We start from the raw sequence: 20862 nt of genomic DNA on the forward strand, positions 1-20862 counted from the left end.
AATCTCTTTATACATCTTTACCAACAAGAAAAAAAATACATACTCAGATATATATCAGCATTTTTTCTAGGTGTCTAAGAAATCAGTACCTAAAACCCGTTTACATCCAACATGGATTTAATTATGTCCAAAAATTAAATACAAAACAATAGTATTTAAGATGAACACCCTGTTTGGACTCAGACTAAACCTCTCTAAACCTCAGTTTCACCATCAGTAAAACATGAATGATTGTAACTCTGGATCTCACAGCATTACTTTTACAATTAAAAGAGATAACTAATGTAAAATACCTATGATAGTGACTGAGGCATAGTATACATTCAATGAATGTTTCCTACCTTTTCAAGTCAGCTCTCAAATTGGAAATTGACCACCTTTGAAAACTAACAATTCATATATGCTATGTAAGTATTCTGGTGTGAAACTTTCAGAGGATAAAGGAATAAACTAAACATGCATCTGTTTTGAGGCTGCTGATGAGAATCTACAAGATTTTGCCAGAAAGTTCTGACATTTTATTTTGATTCTGTTTCATATAAGTCAATTCCTTAAAGAACTGGTATATTTTACAGAAAATAAGACCCGTCTTAGATTAATACATATGATCCATTCCCAAACAACATGACACACAAAGGCCAGATTTCATTGATTAATGTAAAATAGGAAGCTTAATAGCACAAATGCCTCTTAAAATCTTAAACATTTGCAGATAAATATTTGATTTTCTATAGAATTTAATGCAACCATCAAAACAAAGCTGGAGTGTAAAGGTGATTCACAACACAGAGTACTAACCACTAAACCATCACGGCTAGTAAAGTTGATTCAGAAGAAAGCATATTCTACAAGGAACCAAAATACTCAAATAAGCTTTATTTTCTCCTAATATGTCAACTGGAACCAGAAATGTAATTTCTCAAAAGAAATGATGAGGCAAACTTTTGAAGCAGAGGCAATTCATGAAGAAACTGAAAGCTGAAGACTGTCCACTGACAGCACTCTCAAAGGCTGGGCAGTAAGTCTTTCATTGAAGGAGAATGGGGAGACACCACAGTGTCCACAACAGCCAATACAAGGCTGTCTATAAGGAACACAGTGTAAAAATAAAGGCATAGATAGGCTAATGATAAAAGGATTTTTAAGAATTACACTGTAAAAACACAAATCAAAAGAAAGATGAATTGGCTGTATTAAATTTAAGTATACTTAAGATTCCTGAATATTACCAGGAATAAAAGGATATTTCATAATGAAAAAAGTCTTGAATTGTCAGGAAGCCATAACATACTTAAATGTGTATGGAACTAATAGTAGAAATTCAAAATATCAATACATGCAGCAAAAAGTGGTAGAAGTGAGAGAAGAAATAGACAAAACTAAATTAATAGTTTCAGGCTTTGACCAGTCTCTCCCATCAGGAAACTTACACAAGCCTCTTAGACAGCCTCATCCACCAGAGGGCAGACAGCAGAAGCAAGAACTACAATCCTGCAGCCTGTCGAACAAAAACCACATTCACAGAAAGACAGACAAGATGAAAAGGCACAGGGCTATGTACCAGATGAAGGAACAAGATAAAACCCCAGAAAAACAACTAAATGAAGTGGAGATAGGCAACCTTTCAGAAAAAGAATTCAGAATAATGATAGCGAAGATGATCCAGGACCTCAGAAAAAGATGGAGGCAAAGATCGAGAAGACGCAAGAAATGTTTAACAAAGACCTAGAAGAATTAAAGAACAAACAGAGATGAACAATAAAATAACTGAAATGAAAATGACATTAGAAGGAATCAATAGCAGAATAACTGAGGCAGAAGAATGGATAAGTGACCTGGAAGACAGAATGGTGGAATTCACTGCTGCGGAACAAAATAAAGAAAAAAGAATGAAAAGAAATGAAGACAGCCTAAGAGACCTCTGGGACAACATTAAACGCAAGAACATTCACATTATAGGGGTCCCAGAAGGAGAAGAGAGACAGAAAGGACCCAAGAAAATATTTGAAGAGATTATAGTCAAAAATTTCCCTAACATGGGAAAGAAAATAGCCACCCAAGTAGAGGAAGCACAGCGAGTCCCATAGAGGATAAACCCAAGGAGAAACACGCTGAGACACACAGTAATCAAATTGGCAAAAATTAAAGACAAAGAAAAATTATTGAAAGCAGCAAGGGAAAAATGACAAAAAACATACAAGGGAACTCCCATATGGTTAACAGCTGATTTCTCAGCAGAAACTCTACAAGCCAGAAGGGAGCGGCATCACATTCTTAAAGTGATGAAAGGGAAGAATCAACAACCCAGATTACGCTAGATGGCAAGGATCTCATTCAGATTCGATGGAGAAACCAAAAGCTTTACAGACAAGCAAAAGCTATAAGAATTCAGCACCACCAAACCAGCTCTACAACAAATGCTAAAGGAACTCCTCTAAGTGGGAAACACAAGAGAAGAAAAGGACCTATAAAAATAAGCCCAATTAAGAAAATGGTCATAGGAACATACATATCGATAATTACCTTAACATCAATGCATTAAATGCTCCAGCCAAAAGACACAGGCTTGCTGAATGGATACAAAAACAAGACCCATCTATATACTGTCTAGAAGAGACCCACTTCAGACCTAGGGACACATACAGACTGAAAGTGAGGGGATGGAAAAAGATATTCCATGCAAATGGAAATCCAAAGAAACCTGGAGTAGCAATACTCATATCAGATAAAATAGACTTTAAAATAAAGAATGTTACGAGACAAGAAAGGGCACTACATAATGATCAAGGGATCAATCCAAGAAGAAGATATAACAATTATAAATATATATGCACCCAACATAGGAGCACCTCAATACATAGAGCAACTGCTAACAGCTATAAAAGAGGAAATCGACAGTAGTGGGGGACATTAACACCTCACTTACACCAATGGACAGATCATCCAAAATGAAAATAAATAAGGAAACAGAAGCTTTAAATGACATAATAGACCAAATAGATTTAATTGATATTTATAGGACATTCCATCCAAAAACAGCAGATTACACTTTCTTCTCAAGTGCTCACAGAACATTCTCCAGGATAGATCACATCTTGGGTCACAAATCAAGCCTCAATAAATGTAAGAAAACTGAAATTGATATCAAGCATCTTTTCTGACCACAATGCTATGAGATTAGAAATCAATTACAGGGAAAAAATATAAAAAACACAAACACATGGAGGCTAAACAATACGTTACTAAATAAACAAGAGATCACTGAAGAAATCAAAGAGGAAATCAAAAAATACCTAGAGACAAATGACAATGAAAACACGATGATCCAAAACCTATGGGATGCAGCAAAAGCAGTTCTAAGAGGGAAGCTTATGGCTATACAAGCCTACCTCAAGCAACAAGAAAAATCTCAAACAATCTAACCTTACACCTAAATAAACTAGAGAAAGAAGAACAAACAAAACCCAAAGTTAGCAGAAGGAAAGAAATCATAAAGATCAGAGCAGAAATAAATGAAATAGAAACAAAGAAAACAATAGCAAAGATCAATAAAACTAAAAGCTGGTTCTTTGAGAAGATAAACAAAATTGATAAACCATTGGCCAGACTCATCAAGAAAAAGAGGGAGAGGATTCAAATCAATAAAATTAGAAATGAAAAAGAAGAAGTTACAACAGACACTGCAGAAATACAAAGCATCCTAAGAGACTACTACAAGCAACTCTATGCCAATAAAATGGACAACCTGGAAGAAATGGACAAATTCTTAGAAAGGTATAACCTTCCAAGACTGAACCAGGAAGAAATAGAAAATATGAACAGACCAATCACCAGTAATGAAATTGAAACTGTGATTAAAAATCTTCCAACAAACAAAAGTCCACAACCAGATGGCTTCACAGGTGAATTCTATCAAATATTTAGAGAAGAGCTAACACCCATCCTTCTCAAACTCTTCCAAAAACTTGCAGAGGAAGGAACACTCCCAAACTCAGTCTATGAGGCCACCATCACCCTCATACTAAAACCAGAAAAAAAATACTACAAAAAAAGAAAACTACAGACCAATATCACTGATGAATATAGATGCAAAAATCCTCAACAAAATACTAGCAAACAGAATCCAACAACACGTTAAAAGAATCATACACCATGATCAAGTGGGATTTATCCCAGGGATGCAAGGATTCATCAATATACACAAATCAATCAATGTGATACACCATATTAACAAATTGAAGAATAAAAACCAGATGATCATCTCAATAGATGCAGAAAAAGCTTTCAACAAAATTCAACACACATTTATGATAAAAACTCTCCAGAAAGTGGGCATAGAGGGAACCCACCTCAACATAATAAAGGCCATATACAACAAACCCACAGCAAACATCCTTCTCAATGGTGAAAAACTGAAAGTGTTTCCTCTAAGATCAGGAACAAGAAAGGATGTCCACTCTCACCACTATTATTCACCATAGTTTTGGAAGTCCTAGACAAGGCAATCAGAGAAGAAAAAGAAATAAAAGGAATACAAATTGGAAAAGAAGAAGTAAAACTGTAACTGTTTGCAGATGACATGATACTATACATAGAGAATCCTAAAAATGCCACCAGAAAACTACTAGAGCTAATCAATGAATTCGGTAAAGTTACAGGATACAAAATTAATGCACAGAAATCTCTTGCATTCCTATATGCTAACGATGAAAAAATCTGAAAGGAAAATTAAGGAAACACTCTCATTTACCACTGCAACAAAAAGAATAAAATACCTAGGAGTAAACCTACCTAGGGAGACAAAAGACCTGTATGCAGAAAACTAAAAGACACGGATGAAAGAAATTAAAGATGATAACCAGCAGATGGAGAGATATACCATGTCCTTGGATTGGAAGAATCAACATTGTGAAAATGACTATACTACCCAAAGCAATCTACAGATTCAATGCAATCCCTATCAAATTACCAATGGCATTTTTTATGGAACTAGAACAAATCATCTTATATGGAGACACAAAGACCCCGAATAGCCAAAGCAGTCTTGAGGGAAATAAATGAAGTGGGAGGAATCAGACTCCCTGACTTCAGATTATACTCAAGGCTACAGTAATCAAGACAATATGGTATTAGCACAAAAACAGAAACATAGATCAATGGAACAAGATAGAAAGCCCAGAGATAAACCCACACCCACACGCACCTATTGTCAACTAATCTATGACAAAGAAGACAAGGATATACAATGGAGAAAAGACAGTCTCTTCGATAAGTGGTGCTGGGAAAACTGGACAGCTACATGTAAAAGAATGAAATTAGAAGACTCCCTAACACCATACACAAAAATAAACTAAAAATGGATTAGAGACCTAAATTTAAGACCAGACACTATAAAACTCTTAGAGGAAAACATAGGAAGAATACTCTTTGACATAAATCACAGCAAGATCTTTTTTGATCCACCTCCTAGAGTAATGGAAATAAAAACAAAAATAAACAAATGGGACCTATGAAACTTAAAAGCTTTTGCACAGCAAAGGAAACCATAAGCAAGATGAAAAGACAACCCCCAGAATAGGAGAAAATATTTGCAAACAAATCAACGGACAAAGGATTAATCTCCAAAGTATATAAACAGCTCATGCACCTCAATATTAAAAAAAACAAACAACCCAATCCAAAAATGGGCAGAAGACCTAAATAGACATTTCTCCAAAGAAGACATACAGATGGCCAAGAAGCACATGAAAAGCTGCTCAACTCACTATTAGAGAAATGCAAATCAAAACTACAATAAGGTATCACCTCACACCAGTTAGAATGGGCATTATCAGAAAATCTACAAACAACAAATGCTGGAGAGGGTGTGGAGAAAAGGGAACCCTCCTGCACTGTTGGTGGGAATGTAAATTGATACAGCCACTATGGAGAACAGTATGGAGGTTCCCTAAAAAACTAAAAATAGAATTACCATATGACCCAGCAATCCCACTACTGGGCATATACCCTGAGAAAACCATAATTCAAAATGACACGCATCCCAATGTTCACTGCAGCACTATTTACAATAGCCAGGTCATGGAAGCAACCTAAATGCCCATCAACAGACGAATGGATAAAGAAGATGTGGTACATATATACAATGGAACTACTCAGCCATAAAAAGGAACGAAATTGGGTCATTTGTTGAGACGTGGATGGATCTAGAGACTGTCATGCAGAGTGAAGTAAGTCAGAAAGAGAAAAAGAAATATCGTATATTAACGCATGTATATGGAACCTAGAAAAAAGGTACAGATGAACCGGTTTGCAGGGCAGAAGTTGAGACACAGATGTAGAGAACAAACATATGGACACCAAGGGGGGAAAGCGGTGGCAGCTGGGGGTGGTGGTGTGATGAATTGGGAGATTGGGATTGACATGTATACACTGATGTGTATAAAATTGATGACTAATAAGAACCTGCTGTATAAAAAAGTAAATAAAATGAAATTCAAAAAAAATAGTTTCAGGCTATTATACTCTTTTATCAGTAATAGAGAAAACAAATATGCATATAATTGGTAAGGATATAGAATAATTAAACATTATCAACCAACTTTACATAAATGACATTAAACAACATTATAACAAATGAGCAGAACACATACTTTTGCCAAGTGCATATAAACCATCTACTAAAATAAACCATATGCTGACCCATAAACTAAATCTCAGTAATCAAGACACTGAAACCATGTTGAGTATATTCTGACCATAATTGGATTAAAGCAAATATCAGTAACAAAAAATGTCTGAAAAATTCACAAATATTTGGTGACCATTTCTAAATGTACCGTGGATCCCTAAAATGACAAAGAAACAGAAAATATATCAAAATGAAGAAAAATGAAATCAAAATGAAACGTATAAACATATAAATCAATGGAACAGAATAGTGTTCAAAAGTAGACTCCATATATGCATTCAATTAATTTTTGCAAAGTTGTCCCAATAATCCAATGGGGAAAAGATAGTCTTTTCAACAACTGTTGCTGGAAAAACTGTATGTACACTTGAAATACTTCAACCCTTACTTCATACCACAAACAAAAGCCAACTTCATATGCATCACCGGTCAAAACAAAAGAAGTAAAACTCTAATGCTTCTGGAAGCAGACCAAGATTTCTTAGGCAGAACACCAAAAAGACACTACCCGTAAAAAAAAAAAAAAAACACCCAATAAATTAAACTCTGCTCTTCTAAAGACACTAATAAGAAAATGAAAAGGCAAGCTAAGACCAAGGGAAATTATTTGCAGTGCATATAACTAAAAGCTAGTATTCAGAATATATTAAAAATTTCTAAACTCAATCATTTAAAAATGGGCAAATATTTCACACACTTAACAAAAACAAACTATCTAAATAACCAATAAGCATCTGAAAAGACACTCAACGTCATGAGAGATCATAAGGAAAATGCAAATTAAAATTAAAAGCATAATCATATTGAGATCTATTACATATCCACTAGAATTGCTAAGATTAAAAAGAGTAACAATACCTTGTGTTGAGGAAGACATAGGGCAACTATGACTCTTATAGACTGCTAGCAGAAATGTAAAATGTATAAAGCCACTTTGTAAACCAGTTTTCCTTTTCTTCTTAAAGGTAAACATAACTTTATCATCAAATCCAGGAATTCCAACCCAGCAACTCTACACTTAGGAACTTACCTGATAGAAATGAAAACAGGTCCACAAAAAGCAGCTTTTTTCTTAGTCAAAACTGGAAGCAACCCAAGTGTGAATGGATGAGCAAATTGTAGTGTTTCTATACAATGGGATATTACTTAGCAATTAAAATAAAACTATTGATTCATAGAACACACAACAAATAAATCTCAAAAACATAATTCAAAGCAAAGGAAGCCAGACAAATATTTTCTCTATGTGAAATTCTAGAAGAAAAACTAATCTGTAGTGAGAGAGGGCAGACTGAGTGTGGTGGAGAATTGACTACAAAGGGGTATGAAGGAGATTTTTAGGGTGATGGAGATGTTCTATATCTTGATTGTGATGATGGCAGTTAGAGTTGTACACAAACTTACTGAACTATACACCTAAAATGATTGCACTTTATACCTCAATTAACGTGATTTAAAATCTATATTCATAAAAAGATATTACATTTATGACCAAAAGCAAATATCGCAATTGAATACAAGTTGTGAAATCTACTTTTTTCTTAATGTGGATTCCCCACAAACATTTCCTGAGACAAAGGTTTGAATGAAAGTAGTTTATACTGGAGATGATTATAGAAGGCATCAGTAATGGAGTGAAAAAGTGAGACAGAGAAGAGAATTCAATAAGGTGTGCTCCATGAAATAAGTTACTACTGTGGGATTTGGTGAACCAGTGTACAGCGCACACATAAAAAAATTATCCCACCTGAGGATCACTGGTTGAGGGCTGTTCCAGTCATCTTTGGAAGCCTGTCCCTGTGCTCCTGCAGAGCGTTAGTTCCTGGGCACATCTGACCTGCTGCACAAGCAGCAAAGCAGGCTCCAGTAGACAGAGAAAGCCTTTGGGGGAAAAAAAAAGGCAGGTACTGACGGTTGGAAGTTGAGCTAATATGGACTGAAGTGGTAGGGGAGGACGGACTTGGGCAGGACACCGTCAGTGCTTGTTACCAACATTACCAGAAAAGAACACTCAACAATTCAAAATACACTGGTGATTCAGAAATTTTAGCCATACAGGTATTAGAGTTAAGGACAACTTTGGATCCTTTATACTTTTATTTCCACTTTGTTTTCAAGACTAACACATTTTTTACAGCTATAGAGATGTAAGCCACAGGAACTGACCACAAAGTCAGATATATGCTATTTGAATATGCTGGAAAATGTAAAAATCATTGTATTCGCCATTGTATTTAGCCAAATTAAATACACATCACTGTGAAGAAAATATATTAATTCTTTTTCCCTGCAATAGTCTTATTTGGCATAGACCTACATCCTCCCCAGGATCAATCATTCACAGCAATATATTTAGAAATACAGTATTTAAGACACTTCACTGTTATAACTAACAATTATTCTGTAACAAGAGAGCACTACATGTTATCCCAGAGGCTTAAGAGAATATAAATTCCCACATTCGAAGTGAAACAATTAGACTTTTTATTATTGTTTTGTTTTTTTAATGACATAAGAGTCAGCATCAACCAATGCTATAACTGTCTATTCAACTACCACATATATTTAAATTTCTAAATAAATATAAGTTCTACATATTCAATCTCCAGGCACAATATTTTTGAATCAACTATCTGATAGTACATCTATATGGATTAAATGCACTAGCCAGGACATAATTACATGAGCATTACACAGTCCATTTTTTCTAGACATATGAATTACTATAACCTTTCCATTTCGTGATTAGTAGAATTTCAGTCTTCAGAGTTTTGATTGAACATTTCTGGGAAAACTAAGTTCAGGTCTAATGTTAGTACTCACAGATTTTGAAAAGGCTTGTAGATTAACGTAATTCTGGTGCCAACACCTAATTTTAAAGTATGCCTCAAATATGCTTCCAGACATTTTAGAATGAGGTAATATTCTAAAAGTTTAAACTATTAGTTTTTCAATTTTTATTCAGAGGTTAAATATTAAAATGAAAACGTTTTCTAGCCATATCAAAAGTATTTTTAAAATTGCAAGTGGTTAAGTATAAAATAGATTCACTTTTAAGTAATGTTCCATAACATCTTTCAAAATTTCCTTTTGTTGTTAACATCGGTTCGGCCTATCAGTTCATAATATCTTATTACACAATTTTGTTGTTCTTGACCTTTTTTACTTTTAAAAACTTTTGTAAATATGATGGAAATTTGGATCTTTCTTCCAAGAAAAAAGGAATATATATACAATTGGCAGAATTTCTTGGCCTCTGTAAAAGTCAACTCTGGAACCCATACGTTACTTGCAGATTATATGTAGGTCTGCTTAGACATTAACTGAGCTTAAAAGTGAACATGAAGAATTTACAGGTACATTTTTCTATTTACTTGTTCCCTCCAATTTACATCAAAGAATATTTCCCTCAGATTTTCAAAATGGATCAGTACAAGTAAGCCATACTATATGAAACAGTTCTTCATGTATTTTTAAAATGCAACATCTAAAGAAAGAAACGTCAAACCTCACAATGCTTTTAAAGAGCAATAAAGTGACTGTCAGAATGCACAAAGTATATGGACTTTTCTTTGGCAACTTGTTTTTTTTTTTTTTTTTTTTTTTCAGTACATGGGCCTCTCCCGTTGCGGAGCACAGGCTCCGGACGCGCAGGCTCAGCGGCCATGGCTCACGGGCCCAGCCGCTCTGCGGCATGTGGGATCTTCCCGGACCGGGGCACGAACCCGTGTCCTCTGCATCGGCAGGCGGACTCTCAACCACTGCGCCACCAGGGAAGCCCCTGGACTTTTCAAAATATAAAATGAATTCCTTTCCCTTCCACAGTTCCAAAGAGATAGAACAAACTTATTAATCAAGATCAGAAGGGGCATGCTTATTTGTAACTTCCAGCTAATTTCAAAGCAGGTATTAAAATGTTTGCTTCTACAAAGCATCTTTATATGAAGATAAAAAATAAAAAAGGCATCACTGATTTCTCTCACACATCAGAACCAGTCCATCAGTCAATCCTAGGTTCTATATCCAGGATCTGGTGATTTCTCACTGCCAATATTGCTACCCCTATGTCCTAAATTGAGCCATCATCATCTCCCACCTGCTTTATTACAGTAGCTTCACACCTGGCCTCCATTATATTGCGTTCTCCACATTGCAGAGTGGTCCCTTTAAAACATAAATCACATCAAGTCACTCATCTGCTCTAAACCCTCCAAAGGTTCCCTCCAGTGCTAACTCTGTTCCAGTGACTCTAACCATTTTTCCTTTCCTTAGAAGCACACCAAGCCAGCCTTTGACTCAGGCATTTGCAACTGCTTTTCCCTGTCCATGGAATGCTCCTGCCCTAGGTATCCATATGACTACTTCCATCACTGTCTTCAAATGTCACCACAGATGAGCCACTTTTCCAAACCACCAATATTAAAAAAAAAAAAAAAAAGAAAGAATAAACCTCTACACCCTCTCTCTGCTTCATTCATCTTCATAGTATTTATTACCACCAGACACACAATATATTCATTTGGTGAATGCTTTCTCCTTCCACTAGATTCTAAGCTGCCTGAGGGCAGGGACCTTGTCTGTATTGTTCACTGATGTATCCTCAGGACCTATACCAATGCATGACACATAGTAGACATTCCATAAATCTGTGTCAAATGAATAAGTGAATACTTGAGTGAAAAGTTAAGCAGATGGCTCAGTACCACCCCCTCCTTGGCATCCATCTCCCCCTCTAAAGGCTCAAAAGGCACCTCTTTGGAAATTTAGGGATTCTTGGAACACACTTGTAAACCATGAATCTAGTTCTAGAAACATTTTTTTTAAACAAATATACAAGCAGAAGCTCCTAAAAAGAGTGGGCAAAGTATAATTACAGTGTAATGGAAAGAGTTTTAGGCTTGAACCCTGAGTTAGGTTGAGCTCTATTCCCACTACCAGGCATTTCCCTTGACAGGGCCCTGTAAAATATCCTCAACATTCTATTCCTTTCAGTGTGCCAGTGCTTGCAAATAAGCTCTATTTTTATTCATAACCTGTAAAAACGTGACTGAGAAAGGGAGGATAAAAAGAATGATTAAAGGTGTGAGTTGAAAATATTTACCTTTTCACCATCTCCTTCATATCTCTATAACTACCCCTTTCATCCAAAACCATTATTTATAAAGGTTATTTAAGCCAATATAAAATTAAAGATTTATATTGGGGCTTCCCTGGTGGTGCAGTGGTTGAGAATCTGCCTGCCAATGCAGGGGACACGCGTTCGAGCCCTGGTCTGGGAAGATCCCACATGCCGCGGAGCAACTGGGCCCATGAGCCACAACTACTGAGCCTGCGCGTCTGCAGCCTGTGCTCCGCAACAAGAGAGGCCGCGACAGTGAGAGGCCCGCGCACCGCTTTGAAGAGTGGCCCCACTCGCCGCAACTAGAGAAAGCCCTCGCACAGAAACGAAGACCCAACACAGCCAAGAATAAAATTAATTAATTAATTATTTTTTAAAAAAAGAATAAATAGTCGTGGCTATAAAAAAAAGATTTATATTGGATGGAAATCATCATATAGGTCACAAAATCCTCCTGCATTTTAATAAATTACTTTGTCCTTCAGTATAGGTATCTCTAGATTAAAACATGTCTGCTTCAGAATCAGTGTGCTAGGGCTGCACCTTCCACAAAACAGATATCAACACCTTCTATCAAATGAATGAAAATATCTAGCAGATGTTAATTTCAAGTCACATAATCAACTGTGGAATAGATGTAATTTTTACCTTTCTACAACTTAATTTTTTTCTTAAGCCCAAATTCTACCATATGGAGAACACTAAAATCTCAGCCAACTGAAGCCAATTTAAGTCTATCTAGGGGCTCTCCAACCTATTCCCAAAGTTACAAAAAACTTTCACATGGTGTTGGCAAGAGATGACACCTGATCGTCATTCCTCATCAGCCCACACTGGCCTCCCAGAGACACACATCCATCTGGGCTCCAGTAGTCTGGTCTGGTAGACTGCTCCTGCCAATCCTGTCCCAAACTCAAGGCCTTGTGGGTATACTGGGCTCTGTGAAGTTTACACCACTCTTAGATAACAAAAGAAAACTTTGTTGTTTTCATGACACTTTTTATACCCCATTTCCAATGCCTAGATACTCCACACAGCAATCTCAACCCTGCTGCAAGACTTCCAGCTTCCCTAGATTCCATCCCAAAGTATTTCTATTCTCAGAACAAAGCCCGAGAGCACGAGGCTCTTTCCCAGAATCATACTGGTATTTATAATCTTGCCTTCCACGAGTAAACTCCTTTTCTTCACACTGTAAACAAGGAGCACCTATTGTGAGTGTGAGAAATGAGTATGGAGGAGCTGGCTCTGTATAATCTTAACTTTTTCTATTATACGTAAAGTAGAATTTGTGCTCTAATGCTCCAAGGTCTCCCTTTTTATATACTTAACTCAAGCTAAAAGAAAAGAAAGCAACAAACACTTTTTTTGGTCAAACCCAGTAACTCTGCTAAATTTTCAAAAAAAACTCGCAGGAGTAGCAGGGTACTGAGTGTAAAGAGCTGTAGTTGCCTATGTCAAGGAGAGCCCACGTGGTCCAAAGAAGTAAATGCATGTATGGAGGGGTTGGGAGCATTACTTCAAAAGGCCCTGCATGAGGAACAGCTGGCAAATACCAAGGAAGGAAGGAAGGAGGAAGGGAGAAAGGGAGGGAAGGAAAAACCTGTGAACTCAAGAAAATGAAGAATTATATTTGTAAACTCAACTCATCCCTTAGTTTTCATAACTTACATAGAGTAAAATAAATATTACAGATTTAAACACAAGTGTTACTTTAATGATATATTTGATTTTTCCCTAAAATCTGTGGAAAAATGAAAAGGTGGAGCTCAGGCTCAGTTAACAATGAAGAGAGGGCTCATAAGTTATTTACGACATGATAGAATTTCAGGAAGACAGTTAAACCAATGGAGTATAACTTGCCTTCACACTTACGGGTTCTCTCAAAGTGTGCTAATTTTCAACAGGAGCAAAACACGAGTAAGCGAAAAAAGAGGAACATATATCACTGTTATAGGCGGAGGGCCAGGGTATTAAGAGTATTCTAAATCCCTGTTTTTGTGTTTAGAGCTGGGTCTTTAAAAGACTTGAGGAATTAAAGCAAGAAAATTGTTACAATTTTTTTGGTGTGTTTGTTTCAAGAATAAGACGCAGCAAAAGAAAAACAAAGTATGTCAGAAAAGAAGATTGAGCAAATCCTTCCGAATCTCCCCATCCAGTAAGCTTTACACAGAAAATAAAATGTTGTTTTCCCTCTGTGAGGAAAAAACTTTAAAGCCTAGAGCAGAAGGGCAAAAAGACACATTATGAAATGATACAAAAAGTTGACTGAAAACCATATTAAAATTACTTGACTCATTTTTGAGGAAAAATGGACACACACACACACACACACACACACACACACACACAACGTTTGGGGGACCACAACGGGTTGGTTGGCCTGGGCAGCCCATCCACCGCAGAGGCAACTGACTGGGCCACACGGGACTCTGAGGAGCCTGGACAACTAAGAGAAATAGCAAGCCGCTGAAGAAAAACAAATGGATTCAATGAATTTTTCATCTCTTCTTTATATAATTATACTATATGTTCATATTAGATGTGCTAATTTTGCATATACGTTTTTTCACAGAGTAACAGAGAGAAGTAGCAGTTTCAAAGTCAGACTCTGGGGTTCTGAAGATGGGATTTGACTCCTGGATGTATCACGAGTTGCACTGCTTTGGGCGAAGTTACTCCATGTCTCCAAGCATCAGACTTTTCACAGCAAGGGGGGCCTCAGAAGAGTCTCTATAACCTCGGCTTAAGTGAGGAGACACACGGAAATGGCCTGGCAAAGTCAAGGGCTCATCCTTACGTGTTCAACAACTATTAGCCATTATCAGAAACTTGCACTCCTTTCTCTTTTGGGTGAAGAAAGTAAGAAAGAATAACAACTGCTTACCTCACGTAAAAAGTTCATGAGGCACTGCGGCTCAGACGGCAACACAGATCCTGAACTCGGCTCCTCCCGCAGACAAACTGAGTCGACAGCTACACAGGGAACGATTTTCTCTGAGAAAAAAAACCCCAAACTCGTGGAGCCGCTCCTGCACGTCGGGCGAGCAGACAGAGGGAAACCACATCAACGCTGGTAGAAGGCTGACACACAGTCTTTCCACGGTGACCCCCAATCTGAGCGAGCTCAGAACCTGCAGCTTCTCCCTGAGGAGCGAAGAGATCCTCCTCCACGGCGGGTACGCTAACTACTAAGACCTGCACCTGAGAGACAAGCCCTTAAAAGGCCTCGCTTGGAAAAATCTCGCGAGAGCTCATGCCCATGAGCACGAGAGACTCACGGGCTGCGGCCATGAAAGAACGCCTCTTAAAGGGTCCGCACACAGACTCACCTGCCACAGTGCCCAGCACAGAAGCAGCCCTTTGAAAAGTGCCATACTTTGCGTGAAAGAAGTTTATTTGCGAATTTTAAAGCAGGCGGACTGAGGGGTAGGGGCTTGCTGGGATCCCCTCTGGCAATGGAGGCTGGTGGGCACCATCTTCACTAAAGCAGGCAGGAGCCATTTTTTTTTCTTGTTAAAATCAAACCCAAATGGAGACCAGGCTTGAAAATTCCCTGAGCAGGCAAAACCACTTAAGTAATCCAAACAAACCTTAATTTAGCTTATTTTGCAATACTAACTTGACCTGAGTCATTTCATGCTTATGGCTCTGGAAATCATAGGCAAAACTTAAACCGTTTCCCAAAATTGATATGAGGTAACCACTAACGAATGCCCTATCATTGAAGAGAATTTAAATATTATAACCAGTCGCTGTGAAGAATAACCAGTCACTGCCTTCTCACTACATAAGCTGCTTTATAACAATGTACTCCTGAGCCTCATTCCATGTTCTGGTTTGAGTGCTTCCTGTTTGCAAACTGCCCTTTTGGTGTGTGCACAATAAACTTTTATTAATTACTACTTTAGGGATTTATTGGTCTTACCTCTGTTATTTCTGAACATTTACCAGTTCATAGCATTAAGAGTGGGATCCAAAGAAGACCCCGTATGACTCTGAGGCTAGTGAGCAAACTCATGCGGGTACCTACAGAGTCCACTGAGTTCACTGCTTTCTTGTCAACCCTGGAATTTGAGGGTAATTCTCTCTTGGGCCCAGGCTCTGCTGCCTTTGCATTTTGAGCTGTCCCACTTTATTGTGCATACCTCTATTTTGTTTGTTAAAGCTTCTTGGTAAAGTCACCCCATTCTGTTCAAAAGTGAGGAAAACGTGAGTCCCGGTGTTTTGGAACAGCTGTTAAGAAACAGGTCCCCTTGTAGTTATGAACCCTCAGGGAATCTAAATGCAAAGATGGGTTCCACCTGGTCTAAAACTTGTTCTCCATCTCGCTCAGAAAACTCCTGCTTTCTATATGTATACCCTCCATGGATCAGAATCTTGTGCCTTTTTGGAAAATGGGTGAACTTTTAGATAATTTGGAATTGTAGTGGCCACTTGGAAACTTTAATTTGGATAAGTCTACCTTGAGGCACATTCTTGGCAAGAGAGAATCTCAAACCTCCCAGAGACAATGGAATGCAGTCTTTGATCATACAGAGAAGCTTCTAAAAGACAAGATGACTCCAAAAATAGCTCTAAAACCATACAAATAAAAACTCTTTAGGAAAAAACTTCAATAAATAGTGTTGGGAAAACTGGACAGCACATGTAAAAGAATAAAAACCAGACTACTACCTTACACTCTACACAATTAATTTCTTATTTGCCTTCTACCGAAAACTTTTATAAAATGCAGAAAAGAAATTAATTGTAATAATAAAACTGGATTTCAGAAAATTGGCAAAGTGAATTTTGGCAGTAACAGAAACAATGGTAGATATATATGTATATTACATATACATACATATATATTTAATACTTATTTGACAACAGAGGCTCTTTAACAACTTTCTGGCATTATTTCTTTAAATAGGCACTCTCTCAATGGCCAAATTTACTCATGTGTTTGGGTCAAGGAATTTGAGTATCAGAAATCAGTAATTCCAGTTGTCTATTGAGGCGCCTTACACAGAATTAGGAATTAGAAATCCAGCAACTGTCAGGTGAGGTTGATGTGAACAGAGCTTTGGCTGTATGTCTAATTTTGGGAGAATGTACACTTGGCACCTCCAACCATAACGGCCACTACAGCCAGTGAAAGGAAGTCTCTGTATCCATCGCCTTTAGGGCCTTTACAGTTATCCTGCAATCCAGCAGTAATAAAGGGCATAATCCTCTAAATGCAGAATTATAAATATTAAACTGCTTTCCATCAAACTTGGCCAGCTACTTGGCACAAGTACTCTCCTAATTTTAGGTGATTTCTCTAGACTTTGTTCACACAAACATATTGAAACTAAAACTCTCATGGGATTTCTGTTCTTTGCCATCCTAGTAAAAATAAAAGTAACTGTAAATTTGTTACTTAAAAGTATTTCTGATAGTACTGGATATAAAAAGCAATGATACACCACAATTTTAAATTGAGAAGGACTGTTTTCCTTATGCTCCCAAGCCCTGAAATCATTCTCTGTTATGCATGGGACTCCTGAGAAAAGCTGACCTAGCAATCAGGTTTTCAGGATTCAGTTCTGACTGTTAAGGTCCTCAATTTTTGTCACCTACAAACTAGGTAAATAGTAATATTTTAATGCAAATTAATGTGTTTAAATTTTTAATTTTTGATCTACTGATTTTCATTTTATCTGAATAAAAATATAAAGATAAAAATAAATATATAATAGATAAAAAGACTGATAATTGAATAAATATCAATAAACGTCTGAAACTAGTACATCAACCAAGTCTTTCCAAAGTTAATAAACACAGCCATTTGAATTTGCTTCAGGCTAAAACTTGTCATTCAGAGTTGATGGTGGAGATGCAAATTGTTTTTCCGAAGAGCTGTTTATATTGGTTAAGCTGCTTCTTACGTGTAAAGCAGTGGGGAAAAGGGAAAAGACAAACACTTTCTCAGGCTTCTCATGATTTTTTTAATCTATCTGTGCAAAAATATGGCTTACAGTTTATTGCTGAAATGTAGGAACCTGAAGATTCCTGTCCACAGTTTTAAATTTAACAAGTATTTCAATTATTCCAGAATAATCACTTCCAGAACTTTAGTACTATACTATTAATAGTTATGCCCCTTCTACTCATGCAGAGAAATTCTCACAGGAGTCATGGACCCCAAGATGCCCAACTGAAACCATACCATGACAATTCATTGTTTTTATCATAGATAAACCAGTAACTTGTATCATTTTTCTTCCATGAGGCGAGAAGCTGCAATAATCATTTCTCTATAATAATTTCAATTTTACTAAAATGTTTCTGAAAATAACAATAAATGATGACACACCCATGTTTGCATCAGATGCTATCTATTTCCATCTTGACTTTTTTTCTATATCTTAGCAAAGATGCAAAATAATATTTAAGACTCTAGAAAAAGCAATTTCCTTAGGGCAGCTTTAAGTTTATTTTTTCCAAATAACAAATGATTTTCTAGCATAACTAAAACTTAACTAACCAGTCTGTTGAAGCAACAAGTTGGCCTAGTAAAGTTTTTAATGTGAACCTTTGAATTTTCTTACTCATCATCTTTCTTCATCCTCTTCCTTGTCTAAAACAGAAGTATATTAGATACAATCTTTTGAATCAAAGTTCTGTATCATCATGACTTTTCTATATCACAGATGGAGGCGCTGATGATATTGGAGTTAGGGATATGTGAGTACAGGCCCAGAAAAAGTCTTAAAAGTTTAAATTTTTAAAAATTGAAATCTTCATTAGGGATTTGCTAATTTTCTCCTTTTTTCTTTTAAAGAAAAACTACAGAAAAATAATTCAATGCATTGTTAGTTAGCTGCATTCTATATGTTTATAAAAATGTAAAAGCAATATTTCATGAGGACTTTGGAGTAGGGCAGATGGGTGAAGACTGAAGCATATTTTTTTTTTCTGAAACATATTTTCATCTTATCTTGAATGCTGGATTACTGGACAGATTACACCACATAATGAAAGTCACGGGCCACTAATCAAATGATCCAAAAAAAAAAAAAAAAAAGATTTTTGCCTTCTTACTTATCCTCCTTTTTGTTAAGAGAGAACTGACTCCTAAGTGATCACTTTGATAAATAAACCCCAGAATAACAAGGTTTAATCTGTGGAAAATATGTTCTGCAGCTGGGACTCAGGAAGCCCTTCCTGCCAATTGTGCCAGAGAAGTCTTTTCTAACATCAGCTTCTAAATTCCACAGCAAATTAATTAATACATTGATATAAATGGTTGTCTAGCTATGTTGGAGGATTTTGAGAGATGGACACTTAACAGAATGATGTGTCTTTAATTGGCAACTGAAGGCTCTCTTCAGTCAAATCAGTCATTGAGTTCTCACGTTAGAACTCTGTGGTATTGGGTTCCCTATAGAACTTCTATTATTTTCTGTATGAAAACATACTTACCCCTATGCAGCATGAAGGGAAAATGAGAATGGGTGAATGTTCTTAATTTGGCCTCTTTGGTTAACCTTTGAGACTTTTCATATCCCAATCCCCAATTTGTGACCTTAAGTATGGGTTATTACTTTACATATTTCTTCTTCTGTTTATTTTGCTGGGATTGTGTATGGTAATTAGTTTTAAAAAGTAAAGCTTAATGCCCCAAAGTAATGCTATATAGATAAATTGATCCCTTTTGCTATATGTAAATTGAGCATAGAAGCCCTCCACTGCTATTGTAATTTTCTCAGTTGAGTCAATACAGTAGAATCAGGGAAAGTCAGCCACAATCTTCAGACATCTTGGCTTTCTTTTAAGGAAAAAAAAAATTATCTTCTCAATATCCTGCTAAATAAAGACGCTGTACAGGAAAACAACAACAACAACTAGCTATCATTAATTTAGGAGACCTCAATCATCTCCTTATGTTCACTGATTTTTGGTATTCTTGGACAACTAGCATGACAGCAAACCAAAAATGTATGTAATACTGAATGCCACAACTGTTTCCCAGTTTTGAGACTTAAACTCCTAAGTTGTTTTGACTGGGCAACTAATAGCAATTTAGATAGTTCTGTACAAATTTAGAGACATGAGATGCAAAACCATGACTGTATTCCAACACATTCTTCTTGTCAGAACCATTTAAATCACCATCTTACACAAGTACATATTGAAACTCAAATTTAAGCATTTTATTTTTATGTACATTTCATTTGTCCAGAAATAAAATATCTAAATACAGACAGACTGTAATGTTGTATATGTATAGCTTTCAACAATACTTGAGCTGAATAAATGCTTTGTACATTAAGTTTGTCTTTTTAATGGGGTTCACAGCTACATTGATAGAATGGATTCCTCATATCCTTTTTTTTTTCTTTTTTAACCAATAACAAGCAGAGAGACAAGTACATAGTTAATATTAATAAGCAGCTCAAATAACACTTGGTTAAACTATGTACAATACAAACCATTCATACAAATGAAGACTAGGATATTGAATTTGTTACAATATGTGTAGTAAAGATAAGACAGACACATAACTTACATGGTGTCTGTCAGGCATTTCCCTTCTTATATGATGATCAGAACTTATTTTAAGCAACCTTAGCTGGTCTCAACTTTGCAAAAGTCCAATGATTGGTGATGAAAGCTGTAATCCAGTGTCTGCCCACATGTAAATTCCAAATGTTTGCTCATCTTTACTGAGAACAGGCTCCCTCCATAGAAAAAAGAGCCATCTTGTATCACCTTGAATGTGCCTACTGAATGCTGGAAAAAGTTACTACACTTGTTGTGTTCATAAAATAAAGAATACTGAGCTCTAAAGACACATTTTTTTTTTCCATTTTAACAAGCATATACTCCTACAGTAGTATTTACCAGTACAGCTACTCCAAGCAGTAGAAATGCATGAGTGGGGATTATTGATTAGCATGTACTCAAGACTTTAAAGGAGATTTCCATAACAGCAAGTGCTAAAAACCATTCACTGTCTAGTTAATCCTTTTGCTTGACGATCATTTATCCTGAACCATTATGAGTCAGACAACGAAAGCCCTCT

Source organism: Mesoplodon bidens (genome assembly GCF_964165515.1).
Source record: "Mesoplodon bidens genome assembly, chromosome: 9".
NCBI classification, from domain to species: Eukaryota; Metazoa; Chordata; class Mammalia; order Artiodactyla; family Ziphiidae; genus Mesoplodon; species Mesoplodon bidens.